The sequence below is a fragment of the Ailuropoda melanoleuca genome, chromosome 11 (genome assembly GCF_002007445.2).
Source record: "Ailuropoda melanoleuca isolate Jingjing chromosome 11, ASM200744v2, whole genome shotgun sequence".
Lineage (NCBI taxonomy): Eukaryota > Metazoa > Chordata > Mammalia > Carnivora > Ursidae > Ailuropoda > Ailuropoda melanoleuca.
Window position 1 is genome coordinate 3,652,481 of NC_048228.1, and position 9,232 is coordinate 3,661,712.

A 9,232-nucleotide genomic window follows, 5' to 3' on the forward strand; every position below is an offset into this window, starting at 1 on the left:
TTTTGGTTAAACACTGCAGAACCTAATCTTGGCTGATGGGTAAATACAGTGACTCCCTCACACACCTCATCTCACCAAGGACACTACCAGCCTGGCACGCAGTGGGCACTCCCCCCAGGCTTAGCTCCAGCTCCCTTGCATGTGTCGGGGGCACATGTGCAGTGGGGGCTTCTCCCTTAGCTCTGTACACATGCTACGGGGATTCACTGATCTTCGCAAAACCTCCTCCCGATAGATCTCAGCGGCAGGCAACAATGGGGCGTACGCTGGCAGAAGTGATCGCGACTCCACCCAGGAGTAAAGGCCTGAGCTGTGACTGGACCTGGGTCTCTAGGTCATAGATGGCACACCAGTCCTGGCCTGGGATGGCTCTCTGGGGAGATGAAACACAGCAAGTGTCGTGGGTGCAATTGTGCCCCCTCCCCAAATTCATATGACATTTTAACCCTAGAAAAGGGATTATTGCAGGTGTAATGAGTTAAGAAGAGGTAAGTAGGCTAGGCCCCTAAACCAATATGACTGGTGTACTTATAAGAAGAAGAAACTGGACACACACACACACACACACACACACACACACAGGGAGAGAGAGAACACATGCCATGGGAAGATCAGAGTGATGCTGCCAAGGAGCCACCAGAAGCCGGGACAGAGGCCCAGTCCAGATGCTTCCCCAGGACCTGCCTTCGGAGGGAGAATGGCCCTATTCACACCTTGATCTCAACCTCTGACTTCCAGAACAGTGAAACAGTGAATTCCAGCTTTAGTGCTTTGTCATGGTAGCCCCAGCAAACTCATTCAGCAGATTATACCCACACCACCCTGTCCTTCAGGAGTTTACATGCCAGGCATCAGAGCACACTGGCTGACTGGTACTCAGTATTTCCTGGGTAGGAGGAGAAGTGGACGGATGGATAGGTGAGTGGATGGATGGATAGAAAATGGATGGCTGGTGGATGGATGGATGGACTAATGGTTGGATGGCTGGATGGATGAGTGAATGGATAGGTGAATGGACGGGTGGATGGACAGATGGATGGGTGGTGAATAGGTGGATGGACGGATGGATGACTGATGGCTGGATGGCTGGCTGGATGCGTGAATGAATACGAAGACGTGGGTGCATGGACGGCTGTGTGAGTAAGAAGATGAACAACAGAATGAATGCGTGGATGGAAGAACAGGGCAGCCACCAGATGCTGCAAGGATTCTGCAAAATGCCTCACATGCCTACAAGTGCTCACAGATCATCCCGGCGTGTGCAGCTGGCAGAATGGCCGCATCACGCCTATGGATTCCACAGAAATCAATGCAACCTCAACTCCAGGGAAAAATAGGCCATCATTTTCTGTAAAACTGCCAGGAACTGCCCTGATCAATGACTGCATCCATCTGTTTTACTCTTCACACCAGCTAGTTTTATTCCTCATGAATAACAAAGGGGGCTCAGCGGAAGAAGTAGGCGTTGCTGCAAGGGGACTGGGTGCATACCCCCCAGGGAGGTGATGGGGCAGGTCTGTTCATGGAGGATGACGTCTTGCAGACTCTCCTTGCCTGACAGGTGAGATGAGCATGGAGCAGCAGGAGGGAGATGCCAGCCCCCGGGTGTGCCATCCTCCATGGGAGCCACCTCGGCGGCAGGCGCTGCTGGTCTCCGACATGACAGTAACCACTACAGAGAATGAGATGGGGGCACCAGGGACACAGGCGTCGGTCACACACAAATCCAGGCATTTGAGAGTGAGCAACGATACACCCTCCCACTGTGAACACCTGGAGGGGCGAGCGTTCGCCAAAGGCTCAACTCGGAGAAGGATCCTCCCCGTCAACCTCGACCCAGGTTCAGGCGAACGGATGCCCAGTAGCCTCAGGAGAAGGGGCATGCAGGAGAGAGGCTGAGCAGTGATCCTGCCCAGAGCAAGGGCCCTGCACTTCATCAACCCTCCCCGGCCCGGGGAGCAGCCCGGCTGAGCAGCTGAATGACATAACCCAAAGCCATCCGTGCAGGCTGCCCCCGAGGCTCCAAACACTTAGCTGTGCCTGTCCCCAGTGCACAGGCCACTGGGCTTCTCCCCCCAAAATTAATAACTATTGGAAAAAACCTGATGGGCAGTGGGAAGTCTCCAGAAGGTGCTGCCAGGAAAAGCCGTTGGTTAATCTACTCCTTTCTGGAGCTCCGGACTCATTTGGCTGGGCTTCTGGGGCGCTTGTTGCCAACGCGGCCTCGGCTCATAAGTAATTAAGAGATAATTAACATTTGTAACATACAATGGGAAACATCTGGACCTACTGACTTATTAAAACCTAAGAACCTGATTAATCAATTGTGTAGAGAGATGGAACATGGGCTCAGGTTGGGGGATCAGCTTCCTTGGGTTCAGGACTCCCCACTCGGTCCTGAATAGGTGTCCTCGGGTCCCAAAGTCAGTGACACTCAAGTGTGGACTCTGTCTACCCAAGACACCCTCCGCTGGCCTCCCACTGCTTCCTGCTTCCCCAGGCGTCTCCAAGGATCAGAGAAAGCGGAGACCCCACCCTCTTTCATGGGCCAAAGTTCCCCAGGGTGAAGAGGAAGGCCAAGGTATGGGTGGGGTGGCACTTGTGTCCCCACCCGTCCCCTTCTCCTCCTGCTTCCCCTCCTTCCCCAGACAGTCACCTGGGAGTTCAGGAGAGAGGAGCCCCGTGTGTGCCTCCCCGGGATGCACCATGGCTCAGCCTCAAAAACGCCCGCAACTGGGGACAACAAAAATCAGCCGAAGCCAAGCTCCCTCCAGACAGGACCGTGTCTGTGAAGACTGTGCTCCCCCGCTCCGGTCCAGGACAGTCTCCCTCTGACCCCTCCACTTCTCCCCTCCATCTTCTGAGCGGCCGGGCAGGGGGAGATGTGCGGGAACACATGTACTCGATGAGCCCAAATGCACTCCCCAAATGCTCTGGTTTCCAGCCAGAACATGAGGGTGTTGCTCTACCACCATCCTCCCTCAGACAGGAGGGGCTGAAATAAAACCCGGTGTTTCCATGGATGTGGGGCAAAGCCAATTTAGGGCTGCGGTAATTCTCACCAGGGAAGCTGGGCAGCGTGGAAATCCTCAAGCTGCCCCTTGAATGTCACCCCAAGCCACTTCCTGGGGACTGTTCTTTGAGAAATGTAGGTCCGAACCCCCTCCGCTCTCTGCCTTCGGTGAGAAGCCTGAAGAGATGAAGAGAGGTACTCAGGGATGAAAATGGGAGGTTCACCTGTCTGGGGCCCTCTCCCCGGCCCGGGGCCACCTCTGTCTCTGCTTTCCTGCCACGCTAGGGGCTAGGCTCTGGGCTCAGGATGGGGGCTGTCGTCATGGCGTTGGAATCCCAAGGCCAAAGTGATGGGTCCAGGGACAGGCATGTTATGTGAGCGGACCCCGTGAGAGGCCTGCCCCAGGATTTCTCTCCCTCCAGCTCAGGGAAGAGGCCCGTCCTATCACTAGAAGATTTGTAGCCCTGGCTCCTGACCTGGAAAGGCAGCACAGCTGAAGGAACAAAGCCACCATGCAGGGAGGCCGAGGTGGGGCTCGGGGCTGGCTGAGAACATTCGGGCCCCAGTTCCCTCGGCCAGCTCTATCCGCTGCCCTGGTTCAGTTTAGTGAGCCCGGGGGTTCCTTGTTTTTACTCAAGGCTGTTTGGGCTGCGTTCCTGCTGTTCCCACCAAACACAAGTGCAAAGACCTTATTCGGCCCCATCATTTGTGAGAAAGGTGCTGGCACTCAGCTGGAGGGATGTGTTCAGGAAAAGAAAAAACAAATAGAAGAAAACAGGTATGAGAAAGTGATATTTAGCAAGTTAACATGACCACAGCAACAGGAGGGAAGGCTGGGTCCACTTAGAAAGACAAACCATTTTAAGTTGTTAAAACCAGCGTACCCTCACTTGCATGCGTCCCGTGAATGTTTTAAGCAGAGATCTTCTCACTTGGCCATTTGCAGGCAACCTGTCTCGACCTGTCCCCTCCATTGTAGTGGGTTTTCGGCAGATTCTGTTTTCAGTGGACTGCTTCTTGGCTTCCCAATAAAGCAGATGGAACAGGTGCTTTTTGGGGGGAAACGGAGAACCCCATGGGGGGAGAGAAGGTGTTGGGTGTGGAACCTCAGATAGTCAGCATAGCCAGCTGCAGGACACAGGGAGCAAAGGAAGGCTCCTCTGCTTTGGGGGGCTGACACCAGCCCACCCCAGACCAAGAATCCTGAGATGAAGAAAAATGAGCCAAGACCTGCTGGGCAAGACAGCCATCCAGGCAGGAGAGCCCGCTGCCGTGTCCCAAGCCCCGTGTTCTGCCCGGTTCCCCTTGAAGTTCTCACAAACACCAGGGAAGCATGAGCTCCACTAACACCCATCGCACGTGGGAAATTTTAAGCTCACTGCTGGCAAGGGGCTGGTCTGGATTCGAACTCAGGATGCCTGGCTTTCAAAACCGTGTTCCTTCTACCACCTGCTCTGGATCAACCCCAGCCCCAAGCTCCCTCATCAGGGTCCATCAAAACACAGCAGCCGGGTACCGCACTGCCCCCCCAGGGCCGCCTCACCAGGGCAAGTCACACCAGCGAGGACGATCTTGCAAGCAAGAAGGGAAACCGGCCAGGACAGAAAACTCAGTCACTTAGGACCACAAACTTACTAGGCAACCAATTTGCAGAGTCTGTCCTTAACTCACGCCACCGGCAAGGTCTGAGCGGGCAATTTGGGTCTATCAGCCTTTAAATTATAGAGGGCCGTATCCCTCCGTCAGGCCTGCCGCAGAGCCGAGACGGAGCGGCTCCGGAGTGAGTGACAGCTCCAATAAATGTCTTCCTGCCAGGAAAATAGCATTACCACGCGGAGGTGCTCTGGAAAGTATTGAACTTCGGGAAGAAATAAAATAAAAATAAAATGGCTCAGGCGCTCCCAGGTGCTCCGTCATTATTGCCAGATGCAGCGGGGAGAAAAGGAGGCCCATTATCAAATAACTGTCTCGCTGTCCTTGGCAGACAGTGGCACTGCGTCACAGCTCGCGAGCAGCTGGTCGTAGAGCGGCACCTGGCTCAAGTGGGGAATCTTTTCCCAGCCAGGAAAGCCCTCAAGGGGCGTCTAGGGCACCTTCCGTTCACAGCTGGGGAAACTGAGGCCAGGGCCACGGGGCAGGGCAGGGCAGTGGACCAGAAGGTGCTCAAATGCTAAAGCACAGGACACAGCACCCTGAGCAAGGCAGACACAAGACAAGTTCCCCGGCATCCTCTGATGGGGGACAAGAGCCTGCTCCCGGGCACAGCTTAGGGACCCCAACAGCTGCTGTGTAGCCTAGTGTAGGGTGAGGAAGGGCAGGTTAAAACCAGAGTAGCCCCCAGACACGCCCCAGCCTGCTTCTTACTTCCTCCATTGCTGATGTTAGGAAGCGTCCAGTAATGGGTTCTGATCCTGAGGTTTAGTGGTCTGTCCTTCTGGTCTACCTGCTCCTCTGCTCTCCCCTCTCCCCCCACCTCGTGCCCAGCCCCGGTGTCCTTTCCTCTCCTAGCAAATGAGAACCATCTGAGGCCCCCATCCTGCTCTTTCTCTCTGTGCCAGGGTTCTGGAAAGACCACAGACTAAGATCAGTAGGGGTGGGCTTTCTCTCCTCATGGCCACATCCCTAGACCCCACCATGGTACCTGTCATGTAGCAGGTGCTCTGTGAACTTGTCAAGTGCATAGACGGGAGCAGAGATCCAACAACGGACCGGACTTTGACTCAAACAAGAGAGTGTTTCCCAAATCCTCATCTTTGTGATGTCCTTACCTTCCCTGTGGAAGTGCCCTTGGCACCCTCAGCACGGAAGATAACAATCAGGTCCCTGGACCTCCCTGTGACCACCAGGTCGGCACCTGGGCTCGGAGACTCTGCCATCCCCCACCATTGGCTTGTCCCACCACACTCCCAGAGGAGGTTCTCTCCAAGTGCGTGCCTCTCACACTCCAAAAATTAGAGTAGAACCGAGGAAGGGCCCAGTGCAGGAGGGTGGAGCTGGACCCCGGCATGTCCCCAAAGCCACACTGCAGGGAACTCCGGACGCCTGAGTCCAGCATCTTCAGCTACAGCCCTGCGGAGCTAACAGTCCCAGCCTGCAGGAATCGCAGGGGAACAGAGAAGGAAGAGCACCTCTGTGGGCACTTGGCACTTGTGCACAGGTCACTCCATTAGCATGGAGGGCTTGAGCCCTCGCTGACGCAGCCCCCCAAGCAGTCCCCATCCGCCGCTCCCAAGCATCTGTGCAAAGGGGTTTGATTCTGAAAGCACACTTCCTGCTTCCCTCCCTCCGTGGGTTTACCTCCTCGCCTCGTCAGGCACTGCTTTTCTCCGTGATGTTTTACAGGTGTCTTTCTGAGTTAAACAACTGGAAATGATTTCCACAGCCTTGGCGGTACATACCCACATCACTGCCACAGAGAATCTCTAAGATGAACCGTAGACTTCTCGGGTCAGGAAGGCTTCTGAAAGAGCATTTTTAACTCATTTCCCTGACGCTGGGTTGGCTGCCATTCATGTGCCCACAGCCCGTAGCAGCGAGATCACAGCTCAAAGGCACCAGAAGACCACGTGGAACACGTGGGACAGTCCCATTAATCTGTCTCAGGTGAGAGGGCCTCTGGCCAGCAAGAGGCAGGCGGGAAGACGGGGCAGGGGAGGAGTGGGCACTGGGCTCTGGCGGCCCATAGTCACATGCGTGCGGAGCACTCAGGGGATGTGAGCGGGGCTAGAGACCACCACCCTGGGACTCAGAACGCTGGAGGTCAGACTGACTTGACCTGCTGGGCTACCCCAGAAGCCAGGATGGAGGTCAGGGGATGTGTGACTCCTGGAAAGTCCCGGGGGCCTTGCTCACTCACCTCTCGCTGCCCCCCCCACTTCCCTCTGGAAGCCCGTGGCCCATGGCCCCCAGCCCCTGTGGGAAACACCTTTTCCAGATTGCCCCTCACCCTCAGGACTCCTGGCAGGGCCTGGCTTCAGACCGACCTGGGATGGTGGGCCTGCATGTTCTTCCCGGCAGTGTCTCTGGCAACGTGCTCCAAGGGTACCCAGGATTTGTTCTGGTCGGCTATGGTAAGACACACAGACATGAAAGGGACTGCCATGAAGGAAAAAAACGTGTTATGCTCACAGACTCCAGAGGAAGGGGCACGCCCCCTGGGGCCACATGGGTAAGCACCAGGGTCAGCCAGGAGGCAGGAGGCAGGGGGCATGTGAGCGAAAGCTTTCCTGTGGTTTCCACGGGAAAGAACGGGGAATGCAGGCTTCAGATTGGCTAGCTGGAATAATTTTGGGGGGTTCTGGAGCCAAGGGGCTGTTTCCAGTTGTCCGTACCTGCCCTGGGGTGACTGGGGCAGATCTGATAAAGAGGGTACACAAGGGCCGAGGCTGGGGATTGGCTGCTCTGCATTTGAAGGGCATCCTCAGAGCCAGGTGTTTACTAGCTCTGGGAACTGGATGACCCTGGGCGGGCCATCCCCCAGTGCCAACAAGCCCCTCTCCCCCACTGCTTTCAAAGCATCAAAATACAGAAAATAAAAGACATGGTCAAAATCAGCCCAGGGAGGTCCTAGGGCCACCAACGACCTAAAACAGAGGCTGCTGTGCAAGAAGTTTCCCCATCTTCCAGGCAGACCCGAGGCTTGGGAAGCAGATTCAGGCAGAATTTCAGCACCTGTTCACCAACTAGGCCCAGGCACCCTTGAGCAGTGTGTAACCAGCACAACGGTTCAGAGGCCCTGGGAGGCCCTGCCTTCCCTGCCCAGGGCCAGCCCAACCAAGCCAGGGGGACAAACGGCTCCACTGCTCTGAAGGTGCCCACAGGGACAGAGCACACTGACCAGCCTGTGTCCTGCTGGCTCATGCTCCGTAGACAAATCTGAAACTTCCAAGTGAGGCAAAGCTATGCTCAAAACTCTTGGGGGGTGAGCATCCTGTTCCTAAAACATGAGCAGGGATGGAAACCATCAGAGAGGAGCAAGCGGTCTCCCAAGAGACGTGTCTATTCAGGGTCCTACCCGCCTGTCCCCAGCAGTGCCCGACCAGGCCTGGACCTTTTCCAGGGCTCCTGCAAGTGATCCCCGTCTTTGAACCTCTTTCCGCAGACAAGGACGCTTTCTTGGAGAAAGCAGCAGCCCCCGTTGGAAAGTAAAGAAGAAAGCTTCTCCCTTCCGTTGTCCTCGGAAAAGACCGACCAGAAGGGCTCCCGGAGTGCAGCAGCGTGCCGTGTGGCCGAATGGTTAGGGTTATAGGCTCTGCTGTTGCAGAGACATTTTTTCCCTGGCAAACGAGTAAAATGAAGTGATGTCCTAACCTCAGGGTGTAGCATGTTTTGTGAAAAGCAATTTCAAAGCAGAAAGGTCAGCCCAAAGGAGAACACTGTTTCTAAAACCGGATCCGGCCGAAGGGCAGCTGCTGGGAGGGAGCAGGGCGTCAGTGCCCGGATCCAGTGAGGCTGGGAGCAGGTGGTGGTTCAGTCAGGATGGGTCAATGGAACCTCTGGATTTTGTTTAGTTCTGTTCTTTCTCAGACCGATGTTGCTAAAAGTCATATCCGACGGTGGCCGCCCCGCGAAGGCCAGCTCAGGGAGCCCCTATCCACCAACCCAACCCAGTCTTAGGGAGACTGAGAGCCCGTTCTCCATACCCCCCTGCCTCCTGCAGCTACAGGGACCCAGTACCTTCCCTCCCGATGGAGGAGACTACAGCCAGCTCTCCTTTCAGAAGGCGTGAGAGCCCCCCCAGGCAGGGAGGTCCTGGTTCCAATCCACGGTGTGGTGTTTCATGAGCAGAAGGTTCCCAGACCAAAGCCAAGCAGTGTCTATAAACCATAAGGGGATAAAGTTCCTAGAGACACGTAGAAGTGAACCAGCCCCTGTTAGTCTCCTGTTCCTGTGAGGGGGCAGGCCCAGCGTGGGGAAAGTGCCATCCATGGTCCCCACAGCGATGGAGACGCAGGGCTGCATCTCCGGGGACCCCAGAAGGAACCGCCATCACCATCAGAACCCGAGTCCTTCTCCTGGACCACCTGGACACCCCCCCTTTGAAATCCTGTTGTAAGTTGCCCAAATGAACCATCCGGAATTACCAGGGTGTCACAAGCGGCCCAAGCCTCCTCGGCCAAGAAATAACTCCGTGGTAGTTCACATCAACTCTGCACATCTGGTCAGCCGCTCAGGTGCAAGGGAAGTTGCAGGGTCCAGGCCCCGCCTTCGTGCCGTGGT

The 9,232-nt window shown here is 55.8% G+C and overlaps 1 long non-coding RNA gene across 1 annotated transcript; it reads right to left on the minus strand.

The window, feature by feature from the left end:
• Positions 1-1,451: 1,451 nt before the first annotated feature.
• Positions 1,452-3,164, minus strand: LOC109491218. The gene is made up of 3 exons (XR_002144560.2): positions 3,063-3,164; positions 2,103-2,228; positions 1,452-1,672 (listed from the first exon to the last, which is right to left on the minus strand). It is a non-coding gene; the product is annotated as an uncharacterized LOC109491218 (long non-coding RNA).
• Between the last annotated feature and the right edge of the window lie 6,068 nt (positions 3,165-9,232).